This window comes from Tamandua tetradactyla, chromosome 4 (genome assembly GCF_023851605.1).
Source record: "Tamandua tetradactyla isolate mTamTet1 chromosome 4, mTamTet1.pri, whole genome shotgun sequence".
Lineage (NCBI taxonomy): Eukaryota > Metazoa > Chordata > Mammalia > Pilosa > Myrmecophagidae > Tamandua > Tamandua tetradactyla.
The window spans coordinates 121631114-121654315 of NC_135330.1; the positions used below are offsets into that span (position 1 = coordinate 121631114).

General features: G+C 32.3%; 1 long non-coding RNA gene across 1 annotated transcript in view; it reads right to left on the reverse strand.

Moving 5' to 3' along the window:
• Nucleotides 1-3456: 3456 nt before the first annotated feature.
• LOC143679319 (uncharacterized) overlaps nt 3457-23202 on the reverse strand; it is a 74796-nt gene continuing 55050 nt past the window's right edge. Inside the window, exon 4 of the long non-coding RNA XR_013173649.1 lies at nt 3457-3536. This is a non-coding gene — a long non-coding RNA (uncharacterized LOC143679319). The remainder of the gene's footprint in view (nt 3537-23202) is intronic.

Here is a 23202-nt window from a genome sequence, read left to right on the forward strand (position 1 = left end):
GTAAAAAATATACTTTAAATATTACACGTTAAATATTCCTGTGGATAAAAGTATGACAATTTTAATAATGAATATCATAGAACAATAGAAATGTACGTTTTGGAGAGCATTTGTCAACAAAAGGATTTTTATTGCTTATAATATTACCTTAGAGGGTGTTCAATAAGTAATATCTCAATCACTCTTTTAGGAATCTGTGAGTTGCCCAGTAACGAGTATTTTATTTTCATTTCAATATCAAAAATAAGTTCTTATTTAGTATGTATTATATCAAATAACCATGGACAACACACACAGAAGGAAGAAATGTGGCCAACAACATCCAAAAGAAAATCACAAGAGGAGAGTCTGCAATGTTAAGAAAAGGAAAAATAAAATGAGCATGTGGATATGTATGTATTTATGTAAATACATGCACGCATAAGCACGCATACGCGCGTACACAAAAGAGGAGAACAGAAATTACAAACCTCTAGACAAAAGTATACACGTGAGTGTGTAGGCTGGATGCTCACAGTAAAACACTCATTAAAATCTGAAATCGCTGCCGTCTAACATTTGGACAAAGTTTAAGAAGTCATTTAACTATTCCATACAGTTTACATGGATTTAGATTTTCATTTTCTTAGGCTATTCCATTTTCCAATAAAAAGCATCACTGTGGCTCATCTTGCATCATTAACTGACATCTAAAATTCATCAGCTGGTACTATAATAAATAGCCTAGGGAAAGGCTATATGGAGTGAGTAGCACATTAAGAATGCTTCTGAACACAGAACAAATTATTTTATGCTTCCTTAGAGGACAGATTGTTTAAAAAACAACCAGTTTAAAGGGATGTAATGATAACTATAGTTGGAAAAGAAATACTCTATTAAATGTATTTCAACAAGTTTACTCTGTAGCATTCCTGTCACTGTACCTATGATTCTCTCAGTGATCCCCACTTCTCACCCTCCAATATGCACGTAAAAGAACTAAGAATGTTAAATAAAATGAGCATCCTTTCTCATTGGTCTGCCACAAGTGTGCAAACACATTGCAAGTAAAAATTCATTCCCTACCTCACCCCATCCCCCCCTCACCTTTTTAAAAGAAGCCTTGAAAGTAAAAAGTATCTTTGAGGGGTAATTTAAAACTGTGTTATTTTTCTCCCACATGTTTCATGAATTAAGGAAAATATTTTGGAACATAGAAGGTGTTAGTACTTAACTACTATTAGGCTACTAGAATGATATAATATGTAGAAGAGTTTTCTGTGGATTGTCGGTATGAGACAATCCTTATTTTCACTACCCTTATGCAATTGGCAATAATAGTCTGCTTTATGGCTATTTTGCATGAAGTCCCCAGGAAATAAGTGGTTGTGTTATACTTAAAATCAAAGCAACATACCTTCAAAGTTTGAACTCTTCAATTTGGAGGAAAATTTTCATATATAATAATCAAGGAGGATAAAAGCCAAATGAAAAGTACTGTAGTGGTTGATTACTCAAAACCAATTTTTCTTTATTCATGAAACATTTGGGAAATACATTTCTCACTTTATTTTATAAAAAATAAATTATGTGTTATGTACAGAATTAGAGCATATAAAATAAGTGCAGAATGTAAACAAGAAACAGTAAGTCTAACCATTTTTGAAAACCCACACTGATTTAAATACCAAAACATAGACACCTGAACCACTATCACGGGTGTTGTGTGTGGGCACGTGTGTGTCTCTTTGTTTGGAAACTTTCAGTTGGTTGGTGTGTGATGTTGATGGGAGGTTAGGTAGGAAAGAGAGGGAGAATATTGATGGGAAAAAGCCTGGAAACAATATTTTTAATTAGTTTTAAAGTTAACTAGTGTATTAGTTAGGGTTCTCTACAGAAACAGAATCAACAGGGAACACTTGCAAATATAAAATTTATGAAAGTGTCTCACGTGACCGTAGGAACGCAGAGTCCAAAATCCACAGTGCAGGCTGCGAAGCCGATGACTCCGATGGATGGCCTGGATGAAATCCACAGGAGAGGCTCACCAGCCAAAGCAGGAATGGAACCTGTCTCCTCTGAGTCCTCCTTAAAAGGCTTCCCATGAATAGATTTAGCATCACTAATTGCAGAAGACACTCCCCTTTGGCTGATTACAAATGGAATCAGCTGTGGATGTAGCTGACGTGATCATGACCTAATCCTATGAAATGTCCTCATTGCAACAGGACAGGCCAGCGCTTGCCCAATCAGATAAACAGGTACCACAACTTGGCCAAGTTGACACCTGTCCCTAACCATGACAACTAGTTATTGTTTTAACTAGTTAAAAGCGCTTTAACTAGTGCCATCTGACAATCTTCAGCTGTCCTCTAGATATGTTCTTTTGTGGTTTGCCTGATGAATAATTTATTGTTTATAAATTTAATCAATCACATTGCCCAAATTCCTCTCATATTCTATATCAAACTGGGTTATATAATGTAAAAAAGTGTTAGGAACATACTGAAAAAATCAAAATAGATTACTTGCTTTTAATTAAGCTAACGAAATTAGTTTAAGTTATGAATGGATTTGATAGTCATTATTTTTAACCATTTGCTTAAAAAATATTAATTGGGTCATGTAGTAGAAAATTTGAATGCAGTATATTAAACAGAAGTCAAGAGAAAAAAGCAATCACACTCATTCACGCACACATATGCAAACACACACAGAAATTGGCTACAAAAAGCGAAGATCCTAAGCAAGCTGTAACCCCATAGGCACAATAGGAGATTGTTGTCACTCTCCCTCTGTCTTTCCAGGAGAATTCTAAGCCCTCTTTCAAGTACTTGCAACTGATTAAGTCAGTCCCACCAAGGGTAATGTTCAACCCAAGAGTTTAAGCAAGTGTAATCTCCCTAATTTAAAGTCAACTGATTAGGGATTTTATTTGCATCAAAATATTTTACCCTTTGCCATATAATATAATATAAATAGGCTCAATTATTCACAGTCCTGTCTACTTAATTTCAGGGAATTATACGGGTTTACGTATCCAAACGGGTGGAAGCCTAGGGGCTGTCAGGGCATTTTGCTTTCCAAGGAATGTAAAGATGATTCCATGTTAAAAAAAAAAAAAATCCACGTAATTAACCTAATATATTACTAGCAAAAAGAGAAAAATATCATAAAATTCCCTTTATTATTTTTAAACATCTGATAAATTTCATTTACTTATGATTTTAAAAATGTTTAAGCTTGTTGAATAAAAGGAAACTTTCCTGATTCAATAAAAGTCATATTTCTCAACATATAGGAAATTCTATATACAACTGAGAAATTCTAAATTTTTCTTTTCTTATCAGAAATAAAGCAAAAATGTTCATTATGACCACTATAATTAAAATATTGGTCTTAGCCAACATTCTAAGTAAAGAAATAATACAAAAACATACTAGTTATACCTGATGGGTAGAAAAACATTTAATATTTGCAGATATGATTTTATCCAGATGAAAAACACAGACTCAAAACACAAGACACGCGGAAGACATGGGTTTGATTCCGAGTGCCTGCCCATGGGGAAAAAAAAAGACAATGCAATGAATAAGAGAGTTCAGCAAGGTCAGTGGATATGAGGTAAATAGAAAAGATAAATTAATGACATTTCTCTATACCAGCAACAACCAACTATAAAATATGTTACTAAATAAGATACCACTCAACATATCATAAAAGCACTACATAAAAATTATTAAATAATTAAAAATTATGCATGATATAAAACATATATAACAGATATTATATCATAAATATGCACATTTATATTCTATCATATCACATTTTATTCAATTTATTCTTAAATTCTAATGAAGGTCTTAAATATATCAGAATAAATACACTGGACATATCATGCTGTGGGGTGAAAATGCTTCATCCTTAATATTTAAATATTTCTGCCCTCCAAATAAATCTTTTTTTTTGCATGTACAGGCACCTGAAACCAAATAAATATCTTTTAATAGAAAAATATTTCTGAAATTCCATGCCATAAGAAATTAATTTGCAGCTGGATTTTCTGAGTACTTGTTGAACATATTCTTAAGTGCTTTACAACAAATAAAATATTAGGAATAACAGCATGAAGGAAAATAAACTGTAGAGTGGAACCTTACATAACGGATATTAATACAAACCACAATGCATAGAAATGTAACCACAGTGGTAACAGCACAAGGATAAACAGACTAATGAAACAGAATAAAACAAATATTTCAGAGGCAGACCCAACAGATTACAGGTATTATAAGAAATTCATTTCCCCAGGAGTTGGGGTGTCTGGCGGAATCTGGATAAGAAATGGGCAAACTTGGCAGATGAACCCAATGTGCCATATCAGTATTTTACTTTACTGTGTCCATGATATGAAAAAGTTCCAGAACTACCTACTACATTAGCCTGCCTCAGTGTTCATATGTAACATTAAAAACAAACAAAATTTTGCTCTATGAGTCATTGTTTATATAAAGGACCATTGTAATGTGGTCACTGTATGTGCTTGAAGAAATACTTTTGAACCTTTTTCAACTCTAAAAAACACACTTTTAGGATTGATGTCCTTGGTAGCTGCATAGTATTAGAATTCACTTGCTCTATTTCAATAATTCCTTACTTTTGATGCAAATATCGCACCCCTCTCTACAAGCTTTGGTACCAAGATTTGTGCATTAATTAAGGCTTGGATAATGCACCGGACAAAATCAAAAGCCCATTGTGCAAAGAGGTAACAGCCACAGATGAAACTACACACATTTTCCAAAATCAAGATTTCTATTTGAGTCTTCTATTGTCCAGTGTCAGGGGAATCTATAAAGCCTGCTGCTGTGTTTATTACCAAGGAGGAGGCTGCTTCTGCAACAACAAAGGCTGTTTCAAGATTCATAAGGGCTTTCACCAATAGTTTGCTTTGCTCCTGGATTCTGGGTTGCCAAGTAGAAGGAGGGAGCCGACATGATCAGAGGTTACAGATGACACAATGCAATGAAAGAATTTCTCTTAGTGTGGAAAACCGTATAGTCTTTGGAATTTCAGTTTCGGCTTCACTGGTTGTCTGAAAGTTTCCGCCTCTCTTGCACCACCTTTGAAACATGGCCAAGGCAATTAGAGGCATTGCGTTTTGGCCTTTCACTTTTCTTCCTCTATTACGAAAAATATTGTTTTTGTTCTTTTATGCGTATCTGAATGAAGTTTCTAATGATGAAGCTATGTTTTTCTCACCAAATCTTTCCAGTCAGTGTTTTGATTCAAATGCTGACTGATCTTGTCAATTTGCAGAATCTCTTAAAAAAATGAAGAGCTTTTACATTCAGATCATTATAGAGGAAATTTTAGGTTGGAGGAATGATGTTTTATTTCCAAATACAGAAAATACCCTAAAGTAAGCAATTTTCTAAATGTATAGCCCAACAAAGCTAGGAACATGTGAAAGAATTGTTGCACTGAAGTTGATGAATAGTTTCTAGCTTTTATGATTAATGGGCTATTCAGAAAGATGTGCATCTGGGAGCATTGAGTTAAAATTAAATGCCAGGAATTCCTGACTTCTAATTTCATATCTTGAAACAGTGTATCTGTGTATCTCTGTAATTTATGCGAGCATTGATGGAGTTTTTAAGCAACACTTATGATGAGCAGTGTTGATTTCACAGAGAATAATAGTGAATTGACTATGTTTCATTCCTTCACACAGACAACTGAAGAGGGAAAATAAAGGAAACGTCCCATAAATACAGCATTATTAAAATTTGCATTATTAGACTTTTTTCCCTTTAAGTGTTCCTCATATAGAAGCACTGTTATAAATCGATACCACATTCTGCCCTTGAAAAATATCCCAAGGATAATTAATTAATCATCCTTAATAATCATTAAATGACTGATATTATTACAATTTCATATATTTAAAAATGAAGGTAGTACAGGCCACGGTGGCTCAGTGACAGAGTTCTTGCCTGCCATGCTAGAGACCCAAGTTCGATTCCCAGTGCCTGCCCATGCAAAACAAAAACAAAGGTTTTTACAAGCTTCACTCTAGTCATTATCTATCTATCTATCTATCTATCTCAATTTTGGGAAAAATATTCAAGGTGTTTTTCTTAGAAGTGAGGACTTGAGAGTCTTAAAAATATATTTTAGAAAAATAAAATAGAGTAAAGGTAAATATATGTGAATTTTATCTAAGAAATTAAGAAGAGATAAAAATATGTAACAAATTAGTTTAATGAGGTAAAAGAAGAGATTAAATAGAAAGCATCAAGTGTGACAAAACAAAAACCACAAAACCTCTCATGACATATTATAAATCTGACTGATCTTTGTAAAGATGAAATGCAGTTGACTTAATGATTAAATTTTAATGGAGTCAGAAAATAAATCACTCATTATTATTGCAGATGAGAAAAGGGCACCTTTACTATACAGATGAAATCTAAAATAATAAGTATTTGACTTGGGGAGGTAAATTACAGAAAGTATTCAAAAGCCTGAATCGACCCATAACCAATTAAGAATGTCATCACAAACTACACATTCTTCTCATACAGAGCACAAATAGAGATAAAGAAATAACCTTCCTACAGTAACTCACATATTAAAATGTTCAAATGGTTTAATACAGTTTCATGGAAAAATCATTTGATTTCTTTTTTTAAAAAATGTCCTATTTAATACTTTAGCAGAAAAAAAACTCTCATTCCCAACACCATTATTTAAAAATGACATAATATGGAGACTGGGAAGGTCGTGGCAATAAATGCAGCACAGATTTTTACTCCCTGCAAATCCCAACCTAAAAACACATGGAACAATTTAAGTAGCAAAACCTGAACTAAGCAGCAATGTGTAAACAAGCTACATGACAAGTCACCCAAAGTAACTGCCTCATATGGAGTGTCGGAAACAAATAAATAACCACAGCATGTTTTATCTGTGTCTGTGCAGGGGAATGAAGAGTGAAGTAAAAGCTTGCCTAATGGACCAGGAAGCAGGGGCTCTCCGTGCCACTGAGGTGACTTTGCCCTATTCCAATAGCACCTGAGAGCAGGGTATGGTGGGGACTCATGAAGCTGAAGTGTTCTAGTTCCTATGATCTCTTGAAACCAAACTGCCAGGGGTCCCTTCCAGAACAGGGCCCAAAGTAAGGAGAAAATGCTGGGCAAGAATCAAAATTGAGTATAAACAGGAAAATTGAAACACATATAAAAGAAAGAACAGGAAAAAGAAATAGGGGCGAGTAATAGACCCAGAAAATCTGAAGATCCAAACCACTATATTTTGGGACACTACATAAAAACAACAGAAGGACATGCTCTGCAATGTCAGAATAGCTGTCTTAACATGTCACCTTCAAAATTAGAAGGAAAACAATTTCACAGAAATGAGCAATATAAAAATATTAAGGCCAAATCCCATAAAATGCTTTACATAAAAAAATTAATACATAATAGAGAATAATTAATATGTCAATACAGAAAATGAAGATGTGCAAAATAAATATTTGCTTGCAGAACAAATTGTAAGTATACAATTCCATTACAAAATGAGCTGAGATGCTAATAAAAATTTATAAGTCATGAGTGACGTCAAGAAATATAATTAGAGAACAAAAACAGAAGGTAGATCAAAGGATTCGAGAAAGAATTAAAGCATAAAATACAGTTCAGAAATACAAATTAAATTATAAGGAAACAAGACTGACTAAACATGAGCGACTCTTTAGTAAGAAAATATAATGTGAAAAGGAGGAACTACTGTTAAAATAAAAAAGCAATGAAGAAAACTTCAATAGAATTTAAGGAAAAAACTGAAGATCCTGAAAAAAGGCAAAAGAGATTGAAAGGGAATCACTTAAGAAAAAAAGTAACAGAAATAACATTTTAAATAAAGAAAATTTATATTAATTTTTAAAGGATTTGAAACTGCTTATGGGGATATATCTAAAAACACTGATGCAGAATAACCAATACCAAGACACATTTTAATAAAATTACTGCATTCTGAAAAAGAAGAATAAACATCCTTTGAACAGTTGGGCAAAAAATGGTGACAATTAGAAATTTTGATAGCAAATTTTTTCAAGAAATATTTCGAGTCATATATTTAAGATAATCAAAGAGAACACTCTTAACATCAGTTGAGAAAAAAAAAAACTGGTGATAAATACAGTGCGGTTCTGGAACTCTCTTAGATCATGAAAACAAAGATTAACAAATTCCCCCTAAGTGATGCATCATGCTGGTGGCTTGCAGTTTAATGGTGAAAGGATTTCCATCACAGAAATTGACGAACTCTATAAATCAGAGCCTTCTATATTTTTATTTTTCAATCAGTTTTAAACATTTACCAGCACATCGCTCTTTATAGAATTAATAGTGAATACAGATTAAATGGGAGAGAATTTATCATACAATGGTTATCCATTCAGAACATGAACATGAAATAAAATACTATAAAAAGTAAATTAAAAGTTGCTAAACACCAGGAAATCATATGCACAAAGATATTCCCTTTTTCCAGTAATTGTATCAGTGACATTAACGATGGTGTTATTTGGGTTGTTATTCTCTGTTATGTTTGAAATGTATGCTAGAGTAAATGAATAATTACAGGCTATTCTAAAATAATTACCTTGTGAGATACAATGTAATACATATATAGCTCTGATTGAACCTCTAGGGTTCAGAGAATGTTGTCTTCAACCTCATTTTTCAGTAAAAGAAACATGGCTTCATTGAATAATGGCTAATTCTAGGACTGGAGTAGAAAATGTTACAGACAGGCTTGGAACCTATTATCATAGTAGGTAGTAAGGAAATATTTTAAGACTAGTGGGGTAATATCAAATGGACTCAGTAGTAAGCTTACATACTCCTTCTGGCTAAATGTGGTGCAAAATAAACTATAGAAGTATAACAGTAACTGAATGAAATCCATTGATTATGTTTAAGATTATGGGTTAGTAATGATGTTTTTTTTTTTTTAATTGGTCATTTCTCAACAATGAAAGTAACAAATGCATTATCCTGAAAAGTTAAATGAAAACAAAAGCATCAATCCTGCATTTCCTATATGAATTCGGTAAGCAGACAATATTTCATCCAGTAAATATAATAGAAAAGTTTAATTGAGAATAACATCATTACTTAATCCCCAAATGAATTAATGAATGTACCAATGATCAAATTTGGTAAGCAGACAATATTTCATCCAGTAAATATAATAGAAAAGTTTAATTGAGAATAACATCATTACTAATCCCCAAATGAATTAATGAATGTACCAATGATCAAAGCTTTGAGCATCCTCAGCTGCTGCCTCCTGATTAAAAAAATGCACAAAAGATATTATATGTCATGCAATGAAAGAATGAAGTGATCAATCATGAGTTTTATCAAGACTTTGTATCAGACTGTGAATTGGAAAAATACAGAAGATGGAAGAGCATGTTAAACTATGTATGACGTTGCTAAGCAATCAACATTGAATTGATAAGTTGTGCTTTTATGATTTTCTGTTTTCTTGTCAAATAATTAAATTTGGAAATGTTTTTTAGTATATATTTTCTGTGTGTATAAAATATTTTTTTAAAAACACATCAGCATTTCAAAGGAGCCTGAGGTTTATTGAATCAGTCTGTGGAGCAATCTATATACCAGTGCAAATTGTTGAAAGCAATAGAAAAACCAGCCAACAATTGGTGGAGTTTACAGCTGGGTGTGGGCAAGTAAATAAATGGTCAAGAAATGCTCTGCCAAATCATTATCATTCCAGGGTGACTGTGGGCATACCCAGGGCTTTAGCCATAACATATGAAGAACAAAAGCAGAGACTTCACTCTGCATGGTGGAAATATACTTCATTAAAGTAATCAAGCAAATCACTAACCAAATGAAACACAAAAAACAGTAACAAGTCCCTGAGACAGTGATTACTATAATACATCAAATATCAAGTTTTCCAATAAAAATAATGAAGCATGCAAAGAAATAAATATCACACATATACCAGAAAACATAAAGAACATGTGTGACCAGATGTCAGATTTTAACAGAAAAAAAAAACAAGTAGCCATTATAAATAAAGTCAAAGAACTAAAAAAAAATGATTAAATAAATAAAAGAAGGTATGATGACAATGTCACATCAAATAAAAAATATCAATGAATGGAAATTATTTTAAAAAGGGCAAAATAAAAATTATGCAGTTGAAAATTACAATAACTGAAATGAAAAATTAACGTGAGGAGCTTCATAGTATATTTGAAAAAGAAGAAAAAGTAATTAGAAAACTTGACTATTAGTTTAACAGATTGTGCAACCCAAATATCAAAGACAAAAAAGAGAAGAAAAATGAGCATAGCTTAATAGAAATGTGGGACAGCATTACACACCCCAACATGTGTAATGATAGCACAAAAAGGAAAGAAAAATGAAAGAAGAAAAATGATGTGATAAATTAACAGCTGAAAAGTTCCTAAATTGACCCAAAAAATATTGATTTACATATTCAAAAAATCTTAAGTAATTCCAAGTAGGATAAAAATGAAGAGGTATGCAAACAGACATAGTAGAAAAGCTGAAGACAAAGAGAAGGAGAACACTTTAAAGCAGAAAAGGAAAACTGACATTACTTGCAAAGAAACCCCAAAGAAATTGACAGCTGATTTCTCAGTAGACACAAAGGAGGCCAGAACATGGTGGGAAAACATATTTAAAATATCCAAAGAGAAAAAATAAACAAAAATCCTTTATCCAGCAAAGGTATCTTATAAAATAAAAGAAAAATAAAATAAGATCCAACTATATATACCCTCTACTAGAGGTAAACTTAAGATTCAAAATTTTAAATAGATTCAAAGTAAAAAGATGAAGAGTGCAAACAACAACCATATCAAAGCTGAAGTGACTATACTTATATCAGACAAAACAAAATTTAAAATAAAATGTATTACCAGATAAAAAATAAGGACATTTTATAATGATAACAGGAAAAATCCATTGTGATGATTTATAAATACACATAAATGTAAAAACTGCACCAAAATACATGAAGAAGAGAAATAGACAATTCAAAAATATTAGATGGAGACTTCATTACTTTAATTTCTATAATAGATAAAGAAGTAGGAGAAAGATAATAGAATTCATATAGAACACGATTTATCAACTAGACACAACTACAGAACACTCTAACAACACCAGCAGAATTTAATTTCTTCTCAACAGCACATGAAAATTCTCCAAGATGCAATGTATGCAACACAGGATAGGCCGCAAAGAAAAATTTCAATAAACTTAAAGGTTTAGATATAATAATATGTATTTGTTTTTTAACCACAAGGAATGAAACTACAAATCAATAACAGAAAGAAATTTAGAAAGCAAAATACTCCAAAATACCAATAGGTCAAAGGGGAAATCCAAACAGAAATCAGAAAATATTTGAGGTGAATAAAAATGAGGACACAACATAACTAAAATTTATAAGAGGCAGCTAAAAGTAGTGTTTAGAAGGAGAAAAAGAAATGTATAGCTGTAAAGACCTATGTTAGAAAGTAGAAAGATCTCAAAGCAATACCCTAACATTCCCCATCACAACAGAAAAAGAAGCACAAACTAAACTTAAAGCAAACAGCAGGAAGGAAATAATTAACACCAAAGAGGATGTTGATGAAATAGAGAATGCAACAGAAAAAACAAAGGAAAAATCAGCAAAAGTAGATCATGAGTTCATTGAAAATATCAAAAGAATGGGCAAAACTTTAGCTAGATTAACCCAAGAAAGGAGAAGAAGATTTTAATTGCTAGAATCAGTAATGAATAAGGCATATTGCTACTGACCTTGCAGAAATCAAAATAATTATAAAAGAATGATATGAAAAATTTGTCAATAAATCAGATAATTTAGATTAAATGGACAAATTCTTAAAAAGAAACAAACTGCTGAAACTCACCCAAGAAGAAATATGCAATCTTACTAGATAAGTAAATAAATTGGATCAGTAATTAAAATAAAAATAAGAAGAAAAAACTATTCACAAACAAAATACCAGACCCAGATAGTTTCAGTGGTGAATTCTAGCAAACACTTAAATTAATGATAATTCACAAGAAACTCTTCAAATGAATAGAAAAGAAGAGGTCCTTTCCCAATTCTTTCTGTGAAGACAGTATTATCCTGATTAAAAAAAGATAAAAATATCATAATAAAACAAAAGACCAATATCACCTATGAAGATGTATACAAACACCTTTAACAAAATGTTACCAAACTGAATCCAGTAACATTTAAAAATAATTGCATATCATTATGAAATAAGATACATCTGAAGAATGCCAGGTTGTTTTAACATCAAAAATCAGTCAAGGTAATATCCAACCAATAGAATGAAAACCAAATGACACTGCATCACTGGATGCAGAAAAAGCATTTGACAAAATCCAATGCCATTTTATGAAGAGACACCGAACAAACTAGTAATAAAAATCACTTTCTCAATGTGATAAAGGTCATCTATGAAACTACAATCAGCAGCATACTTAATCATGAAATAATTAATGCTTTTCCCTAAGGTCACAAACAAGTTAAACAAGTCCACTTTTCCATATTTATTCAACTTTGAACTGTGGGTTCCTGTCAGGGCAATTAAGCAAGAAAAATAAAGACATCCAGGTTGAAAAGAAAGAAGAAAAGCCATCTCTCTTTACAGATATCATGACCTTGTATGTAGAAAAACCCAAAGGAATCCACTAAAATATGCCATAATGTTAAAATTAATAAATGTGTTCACAATGGCTGCAGGACACAAGATCAATAGACAAAAATCATTGTTTCTTTGCTCTTGGCATGAACAATACAAAAAATTAAGGAAACAATATATATTAGAATCTAAAACAAAATACTTACGAATATTTTAATAATGAAGTGTAAAATATATATTCTGAAAACTGCAGAAGATTGCTGAGCTTTAATTGATACTTAATATGTACATAAATAGGAAAGAAAACATGTTCAAGGATGAAAATCATAATATTGCAAAGATGGCAATCCTAAATGGGCCTGCAGATTGAATGGGATTCCTTTCATAACCCCAGTTGGTCTCTTGGTAGAAATTGTTAAGCTGATTCTAAAATTCATATGGAATTGCAAGGGGCCCCACATAGCCAAAACAATCATGAAAAAACAAACTTGGATGGCTCACATTTCCCAATTTCAAAACTTATTAAAACAGTAATTAGGACACTGTGGCAATTATGTAAGTGTAGACATAGATATATGTAGACATAGGTCAATAAAATGGATTAGAGAGTCCAGAAATAAATTAATATATCTATGGTCAAATGAGTTTCAACAAGGCTGAAAGACCATTTAGTGGTGAACTAATGGTATAGGGACAACTGGATAGTCACATACAAAAGAATGAGGAGACCCTTGCTTCACATGAAACCCAATAATTAACTTGCAATGTATCAAAGATGTAAATACATGAACTAAAATTATAAATCTCATGAAAATATATATATAAAACTTTATGAATATCAGATCTGACCATGGATCCTTAGATGTGACACCAAAAGCACAGCAACAAAAGAAAAGAAAGATAAATTGAATTTCAAGAAAATTAAAATCCTCTTTGCTTCAAAGATACTATTAATAAAGTGAAAAGACAGCCCTCAGAATTGGAAAGAATATTTGCAAACCATGTATCTGATAAGGTACTTGAATTTTGAATATATAAAAATCTCTTTTAAGTCAATAATAAAAAGGAAAATAACCGAACGGAACAATGGGCAAAGGATCTGAATGGACATTTCCCCAAAGAATATATACAAATGGGCAATAATTATATGTAAAGATGTTGTTCTAGTTTGCTACTGCCAGAATGCAACACACCAGAGACGGATTGGCTTTTAATAAAAGGGGATTTATTTTGTTGGTTCTTCAGAGGAAAGGCAGCTAACTTTCCACTGAGGTTCTTTCTTACGTGGAAGGCACAGGATGGTCTCTGCTGGTCTTCTTTCCAGGCCCCTGGATTCCAACAACTTTCCCCGGGGTGACTTCTTTCTGCATCTCCAAAGGCCTGGGCTGAGCTGCAAGTGCTGAGATGAGGAATGCCAAGCTGCTTAGCTGTGCTACATGCAATCTTTCATTTAAGTACCAGCCAATTAAGTAAAACGTCACTCATTGCAGCAGACACGCCTCCTAGCCAACTGCAGATGTAATTAGCAACAGATGAAGTTCACGTACCATTGACTTATGCCCGCAGCAACAAGACTAGGTATGCTCACCTGGTCAAGTTGACAACTGAATCTAACTAACACAGATGTTTGATATCATTATTCGTCTGAGTAAGGCAAAACCAAACCGCAATGGGTGTAGTCTCACACAAAGTAGGATGGCTAAAAAAAGCCATAAATTAACAAGTATTGACCATGATGTGGAGAAATTGAATGGAAAATTCAATTTCCATGGAATGGAATGGAAAATGGCATTGCTGCTTTGGTAAATAGTTTGAGAGTTCCTCAAATAGTTGAAAGTAGAGTTACCAGAGGATCCAGGAATTCCATTCCTGAGGATATACCAAGGGAACTGAAAAAACATGTCTCCATAGAAACTTGTATGCAGGTATTTATAGTAGCACCATTAAGAACAGCCAAAAGTGTAAACAATCCAAATGTTCATCACATAATGAATGGATTAAACAAAATGTGATGCTTCCATACAATAATATTATTATTTGGACATGAAAGAATGAAATACTGAAACATGCTAGAGCATGGATGATGCTTGAAACCATTATGCTAAAGAAAAGGAGACAGTCCAGAAAAAAGTTAAAGCCTTTTGACTGGCTTCTTTTTGCATATTCTAAATAACATACTATCTTAGCATATTTTAAAGAGCATAAATAGTTCTTTTACAATATTTTAGCATGTTTCATTCCATTTAAATGAAATGCCCAGAAGTGGCAACTCTATAGGTATATAAAGGAGACTGGTGATGTCAAAAGATGAGGGGATGGGAAGATAGCAGGGTCATAGCAAAAGGGTATGAGATTAGTGTTTGGATTGAAGAAAATGCTGTCAATTTGACTGTTGTGATGGATATACAAATCTGTAAACATAATAAGAACTTGTGTATTGTACATTTATATGAGTGAATTGTATGGTATGTGAAGACCTGGTTTTGCATTAGAAATTCATTGAATAGTGAGAAGACTGGGTTGAAATGGGAAAGATATTCAACATATGGAATTTTGGGGGGGTTGTTTGGCAGTTCAGGATATTTCAAATAATCCTCCCAGCCTTCCCTTTTCTTATAGATAATATATCATCTTAGGCAATGTTCTAAGTATTAAATAAAAGTCTTGGGAACAATAATATATTTGAAACTATAATTCAACTAGCAACAATCACAACTGTAAAATTTAGTGGAAATTTCAGTGGCAAAATTCTAATATAGTTGACACTATTTTGAGCTTGATTTCAGGAATACCCTGAATTTAATTCTACTTTATGTAGGTTTTGAAGGATTCTTAAGTTTTCTCTCATTTAACTGAATTTATTATTACCTCTTCTAGATTTTCTAATCCCTGTAAATTGTACAATGTGAGCATCACAAAGTCTCAGAGAACTCATGATACATTTTTTCAAGTGAAATCTGTGATAAATTAACTAGCTGCTATGCTGCTTTCTAACAGCAATGTTAATTTTGCTGATATCCAGTGTTAATTGTAGTTTCACTTTCTTCTGCACATACACAGCTGATAACCATTCTGAGTTACCCCTTTTCTCTGACAGTCTATTGTCTGAAAATAATTCTTTAAATGCCAACTTTATTCCAATTAGAACTCTTCAGAAACCAATAACAGATATGAAAACTGACAAATAAAAAGTAATGAAGTTACTAGGACAATATATTGCAGGCATGATATTGTAGCAGAATTAAAGAATAAAATTTTTTATTTGTTATGCTGTATGGCAGGGGTCACATTTCATTCTTTTTCCATGTGAGTACCCCGATATTGTGGCACTATTTGTTGAGTTTTTTTTGTTTGTTTGTTTTAGTTAGTTTGTTTTTGGGGAAGTGCATGGGCTGCCAATCAAACCTGGGTCTCCCTCATGGCAGGCGACAATTCTACTACTGAATTACCCTTGCAGCCCCAAGATCCATCAGAGAAACCTATATCTATGGCAGTTATAGCCTTATGGAGAGTCTCCCTTTCAATTGAAAAGTGAGAGGACATTGTAAAGTTATTCATTGGCACAATTTCAATATTGTTTTATCTCAGGGAATAGGGAGAAGGGGTTACAGCCAGTCACTGGAGGAGTCAAAACACACATTTATTAATTAAGTGTTCTGTTTTATATTGCCATGGTTATGGTGCCCAAAACAATTATAATATTAACATCAAAGATTACAGATCACAGATTACCATAACAGATATTATGATGAAAGAGATTAAAATATTGATAGAATTACTAGAATGAGACACACAGACATTAAGTAAGCAGAAGGTACTCAAAGACTTGCTGGGTCCAGGGTTGCCACACACTTCCAATTTGTGAAAAATGTGATATCTGCAAAGCACAACAAAGCTAAGCATAATAAAATGAAGGATACCTGTATTTGGACAAGTTCATCCTGCAGATATAATGAAATTTAAAGATACAAAGCTAATATGTACATGCAGGATAGAGTTTTGTAACCCTTTGTAGGAATTTCTGACTCATTATGTGAAAGGTACAAGTAATATAAATATTGAAGGAAGAGGAGCTATTCCTATAACAATCACTTGAATTGATAGAGTAGTGTGTACTGGCTTTCAATTTATTACTTATTAAGACTTTAATGATGTTTACACTGAAATATCAATAAGAGAGGATCACAGCATTTTCATTTTAATCTAGACATTTGTTAAAATAAGATCCCAAATAAAATCTGAATAGAAATTATATTTCCATTAGTACAACCAACAATTTCATGCTTATAATAGAGGGAACGTTCAGTTATAGATATCTGCTTAGGAAGGTCAATAAAATAGATCTGCTCAGCTACTTCATACAAAGAAGTTGTGGCCTATTTGTATCTGTATCTCTGGCCCAGCTACTTTCTTTTCTAATTAATCATCTGGAGTAGATTTGCACTAAACATAAAAAAGGAAACAAAACACTGCATGAGAAAATGTGGTTAGATTTAATGTTTTAGATGAAATTGGCTGATTACATTTTGTTTTTCCCTGTTATGAGAGGAAAAAAACAACAGTACACTTAGTCCATTTACTTTTGCCTACGTGCATTCTTTTTTGAGGAAAACAATATTTATTATAAAGCAGTCAAGTGTCTCTTTTCATTCTATACAAGCTATATGTAACACTGATAAATTACTGCAAGCCTCTTTCATTCAAACTAGGCAGACCTGTAGTATAAAGTAAAACCGTATATCTATATTGTTGACTCTGTTTCACAATGTTAAAAATGCTATGAGGTTGAAAATTTTGTTGTTAATCATAGACTCTATGAAGAGAGTTCTGCCTATCATATTTAGACTAAAAAAAAGCAACTTAGAATATGAACCATTTTAAAAAATAAAAACTAAGAATATATAACATTTTGTACTCTTTGACCAGAGTTCTGATAAAAGCTAAATAAGAGGACGTATGCCTCATTTACAGTAAAATCATAAAGCATTAACTGCTTTTTAGAATTCTGCAAAGAGGTGTGGCTACATAGCAGATATTCTGGTGGATTTATTTGAGGGGTGAAAGGTGTTAACTATAGCCCTATTATAATCCATGAAAAAAGTTAAGAAGCCAGAAATGTATCTAATGCTTTCAAATACATTATGATCTTAGCTCTCGTGATCGGAACATCTGGGATAACAAACCCCAAAAGGTAAAGATCTAGGATACCATAAATAATTCAGATACTGAAGCTTTTGCTAATGATTCTATAGGGACAATAGTAGGATTGTCCTATATCAAAGGACAGAGTGCCTCTCACTCCGGGAAGCTTAATGTGAAGATAAAATGTTGGATTGATTCTGTTAACTATTGATAGATATTTGGATTAGCTCTCTCATCCCATTCTACCTGGAGAGATTAGAAAGCTAAAATCAATTTTCCCAGAATTCCTTACAGCTGAATGAAGTTATGACAATTACAAACAGTTGTCCAAAATGTGGATGGCAGAAATGAAACAGAAAACACCTTCTTGTTCCTGGCAGTTGACACACAAATCCCGAAGATGAGAGTGTTGGCAGCAGCGAGGAAGTCAGTCCCACCCTGGAGCATGTGCGTTTTAGGTGTAAACTAGTTTGGGAGGGGGCATCACAAAACTAACAGCAGCAACAGTTTTTGTTCTCTGGATAAATAAGCCCACAGCTGAAAACAAGTGTCCAGTGCCTCCCCTTTTACTCCTGATCTTATCCCTTTGTAGGTTTTACAGTCATTTAAATCACTGTATTTTCCCCTGTAGCTTGAGATACTGCGAATGTTTTTTCCTTACATTAAATTTTGATGGACAGTGCGTTTATGAAATACAAAATTTGATTTTACATTTAAGTAACATTTCTTTTACAATTATGCCTGAATAGGGTTAAACTATTAAATAAAAAGTATTAAATGACATTAAAAGAAATTCAAATTTTTATTTGATATTTTTGGGGGGAGATGTTAGGTTTTGTTTAGGAAAGTAAAGATTGATCTGAGTGGAAGTTTCTGAGTTGTGCCTTTGAGAGTCAACCAGATACCACTGACTCACTTAAAATTAGCCACATGCTGACCAGGGCCAATAAACAGTAACCATAAAAACAGTAAGCCACTAATGCCATAATTTTATGCAATTTAACAGTAATTTTCCAAACATTATGACATTCCAGTATCAAAAAGTGGTTATAGAAAATGCTATTATGGTCACCATTTAACAGTTGAAGTAGTTGATTCTGAGATTTTGAGACATCTGTCCAGTAATGTGTAGACTCATATTTGCAGGATCATCTTGGAACTCTTTAAAGATGGGGAGTTAGTTGTGGTAACAGATTTTCTGCTATAATGGCTATTGGTAAAATCACACTGGCAAACTATTTTTCTCTGCTATTATGTAAAAAAAAAATATCCAATTATTCAACTAATTGTAGGAATTATCCCCATGGATTGACTGGTTAAATCTAAAACAAAAAAATTTAAATGAAGACTATTAAAACTTATTGAATAAAAGTGTAATAAAATAAAATGGACTGTTGAGTCAGTGAATTATATAAGTAATCCTGTTGCACAAAAATAAAATACAAAGTTAAGCTCTTTTGACTTAGAGACTAAGTAATTGCTCATTATTTTGGTTTTGTTCAATTGTCCAGGAATTTTATTGAAAACTAAACTCATCTAGTGTTTGATAAAACATGTTATATGACATTAATTTCCTTGGAGTGAGAATACATGGTTAGGTTGTTCAACATTTTGAATCATTTAGTATTCTATGGAAATTAGACATTAGGCATTAAATAATTGTAAATGCACAGCATCAATTAGAAAGTTGTTGAGAGGAAAATTAATAGAAAGGACAAAACAAGAAGCAAATATATTTTCAAATAATCTATTACATTTCATCAATGTGATGTTATTCCTATAAATTGATGGATATAAATCGTTAATGCTCTAATGGATCTCTTTGTATCTCTTACTCAGAGAAGAGCCAGTGGATCTACTTACATGATGAAATCTCATTGAGCTTCATTTTTAATCAGTCATGGGAAAAAATATCGGAGATGAAAAAATAGATGGCCAGCAATGTCATGGAAATAAGTAATCATAGAAATTCATCTCACTCAAAATTTTAGAAAGATGATTTATTTTAGGGACAGTTAATGCTTAATAGTTTAATTGGTATAGGGTTTCAATTTGGGGTAATGGAAAGGCTTGGCAATGGATGGTGTTGTTAGCACAATTTTGTGACTATAGTTAATATCACTCAATTGTATATTTGAAAGTGGTTAAAATAGGAAAATTTAGGTTGTATATATGCTACCAAGATAAAAAACAACAAGTGAAAAACCATAAAACTGAACCATAACACAAAGCATGAACCCTCATACAAACTGTGGTCTATAATATAAAAATATATTATTTCTTCATCAATTATAACACAGGCATCACACTCATGCAAAATGTTAGCAGGGAAAACTGTGTGTGAGTGTGGGGGTAATTATATGGGAACGCTGTACTTTCTACATGATTTTTCCACAAACCTACAATGGTTCCTTTAAAAAATAAAATAAAATAATATATATATATAATTCATATTTAAAAATTATATAAAAACAGAAAAACTAAGCAAATAAGCCAAGCAGAAGGAAACAGTAAATGGTGCATCCTAATATGAAAGTATAGCTTATCACCCATCTCACTTTTTTTTGTGAGTAAAGCTCTTTACATTGTTTATTAAAGTTTTATAAAGCTTTTCAAGCTTAACCCTGTGCGTATGTGTTACAGATACATTGTACAATTTTGAAAGTCAACTTCTTACACATCACATACATGTTATCATTTTACATACATTGTACTGTGTATATTGTCATCTACATTGTGCTGCGTATACAGCAGCATAACACATGCAATTTTCTTAATTTTCTTTTCTTTCCTCATGCAGAATGATCCAGCTCAGATGTTTAGAACTCTTTTATTCCCTTTAAGTGCTGCACAGTATTCCACAAAAAGAATCTATACCAGTGGTGTGTAAACCTTTTATTAAAGGGCCAATTCTTAACAATTTTAGCCCTCAAAGACCAAGTGGGGTCTGTGACAATGACTCAACATTGTCCTGGTAGCCTGAAGGCAGTCATAGACAAGATGTAAGTGACAGAGTGTGGCTGTATTCCAATACAATTTTATTTATAAGATCAAGCAAGTCCTAGTTTGAACAACTCTGATATCTATAATTATTTTTAAAGGTCTCTCCTTATAGTCATTTGGGCTCTTTCTGATAATTTGCTATTACAAATAAACCTGCAACAAAAATTTTTAGGTACACATCATATTTACATGAGCATTTATATTCATACTTAAATTCAAATAATTTCATAGAATATCAGATTTCCTTCTCTACAGGAGTATAGTTTACACGTAAAGCAACAATACCTGACAAGCTGTATGCAGTAAGTTGCATGTAATTTCATTTAAAAAATGTTTATCATCTGATCAGTAAAGTTGAATATAATTTCTTTGATCAGTACTACTATGACTTCTATTACTTTAAACATGTATATTCTTCACTTATTTCTCAAACGTAATTCAGCCCTTTTTTCATCTATATGCAAAAATATCTTTTTGGAAATTTTATCAGGCAGAAGCTCAATTTGCAGTTCATTTTATGACAAAATTTATCTTTAAAAGTCTTCCAAAGTATGACCCTGAGGATCCAGCAATTTCTCCAAGTGGGTGGATGACAAGCAGTGTTCTCTTTCACTTGAAAGACAGTGATCAGACATGTATTTATAGTGTTCTTAATGTTTTACTGACTGATCAGAGAATTTGAAATTAAGGGATTGTTGAAAAGAGAAGACTGGTTCCATAGAAGAGTGAAATAGTCTAGTGAATATTGAGTTATGGTATCACTTAAACTTCAGCAGCTTGCGTGGTGAGACTGCTGTTCAGTAAAATGTGATTATGCTCCATTTATGAGAGTCTTCCTCATAGTGTTTGAATAATTTAATTAATTAACAAATGAATAGAAGTAGAAACACTGAATAATTGAATTAATAAATGAATAGAAGTAGGAATATCTTCTTTCACCACTGCCCTATTATACTTTCACAATATGTTACAAAAATGAATGTTTCTTGTTTGAAGGTCTTAGTTCAGAAGGGATCAATATATCCACATGGGAAAAGTATGACCATTAAAACTTGAAGACATGATTGGCCTGATCAGTTTTGGTTCCTCATGTCTGCGAAGCAATCTGAAAATTAGGGAACAAATGAAGTAACTGTGATTATTGATCCTGATGATCCAGGGATTAATTGCTTGAACTGTGTTCAATTTCCTTCTACAAATAAAGAAACTGGAGCCTTCAGATTTCAGTGAAAACCATTCTACTGAAGTTTTCACATAGTTTTGTAAATTATGTATATCTAAAATGGCACAATAATTAGATTATGTCATAAAATGGCACAATAATTAGATTATGTCATAGGCTGGAGACTTGGACAATTGCAGAAACTTTCCCAAAATATATCTGTACCAAATATAAAGTATTCTTGATACAAGGCCTAATAATTTCCCTTTTATGCTGGATTTCTCCTACCAGTCACTGAAGGTAATGCATTTTTAAAACCGACATGCAAACATTGAATTGTCATATGGATTTCTAAAGATTCGTAAGGTCTTCACAGAATGTGTGCACTTAACATAGTGAACAGAATTATCTGTCATTTTATTATTGCTTGGAAAAATAGACTGGACTAATTATTAAGATCTTGTCTAACAGACTTTCCTATAGAACATCATTTTTGAAGCATTTATATAGAAAGCCTACATATATTTGCTTGGCATTTTACAGAGAGTTCTGTATCCTTTATTTGAGAATGTTTCCTTGACTGGGATGACTGTTTGACGGATAATGGTAAAAATTTTCCACTGAATTCTTCTAAATTATAATTAATCAGGTAGAATACTGTATTTTATCAATATACTTGAATAACACAATTTAAATGGAATATAAATCACCTATGTTCTTTTTTCATGAAAGTGATGAATGTTGGGGAAACAGTAAAATGTCAAATAGGGGCACGGGCACGTTTGTTGTAATTACATTTACATGTATTTGTTGTTAAGACTAGGGCATGATTGCATGTTAATGACTTCACTAAAATTGTACTTGGAATTATTGAAAGCATTCATATTACTTGTGTCTGGATAATATTCATCCCAGAACAAAATCCAAGAATCTGAAAACATGAAAAAAAAAAAAAACAAAAACAACTAGGGTGGTATTAGCAGGTAAGTTCTATATTTCAGTCTGTATTTTTAGTGTCAGTACATTTACCAATTCATTTTTTCCCAACACTGTTGATTCTCAAAAAATATTTTCACACATTTACAATTCAAGGAATGACAAGAAAGGTCATTGTGAAAAAATTCTTCATTTGTGAAAAATTAGAAAGTCTGCTAAACAAATTAAAAAAATCTCT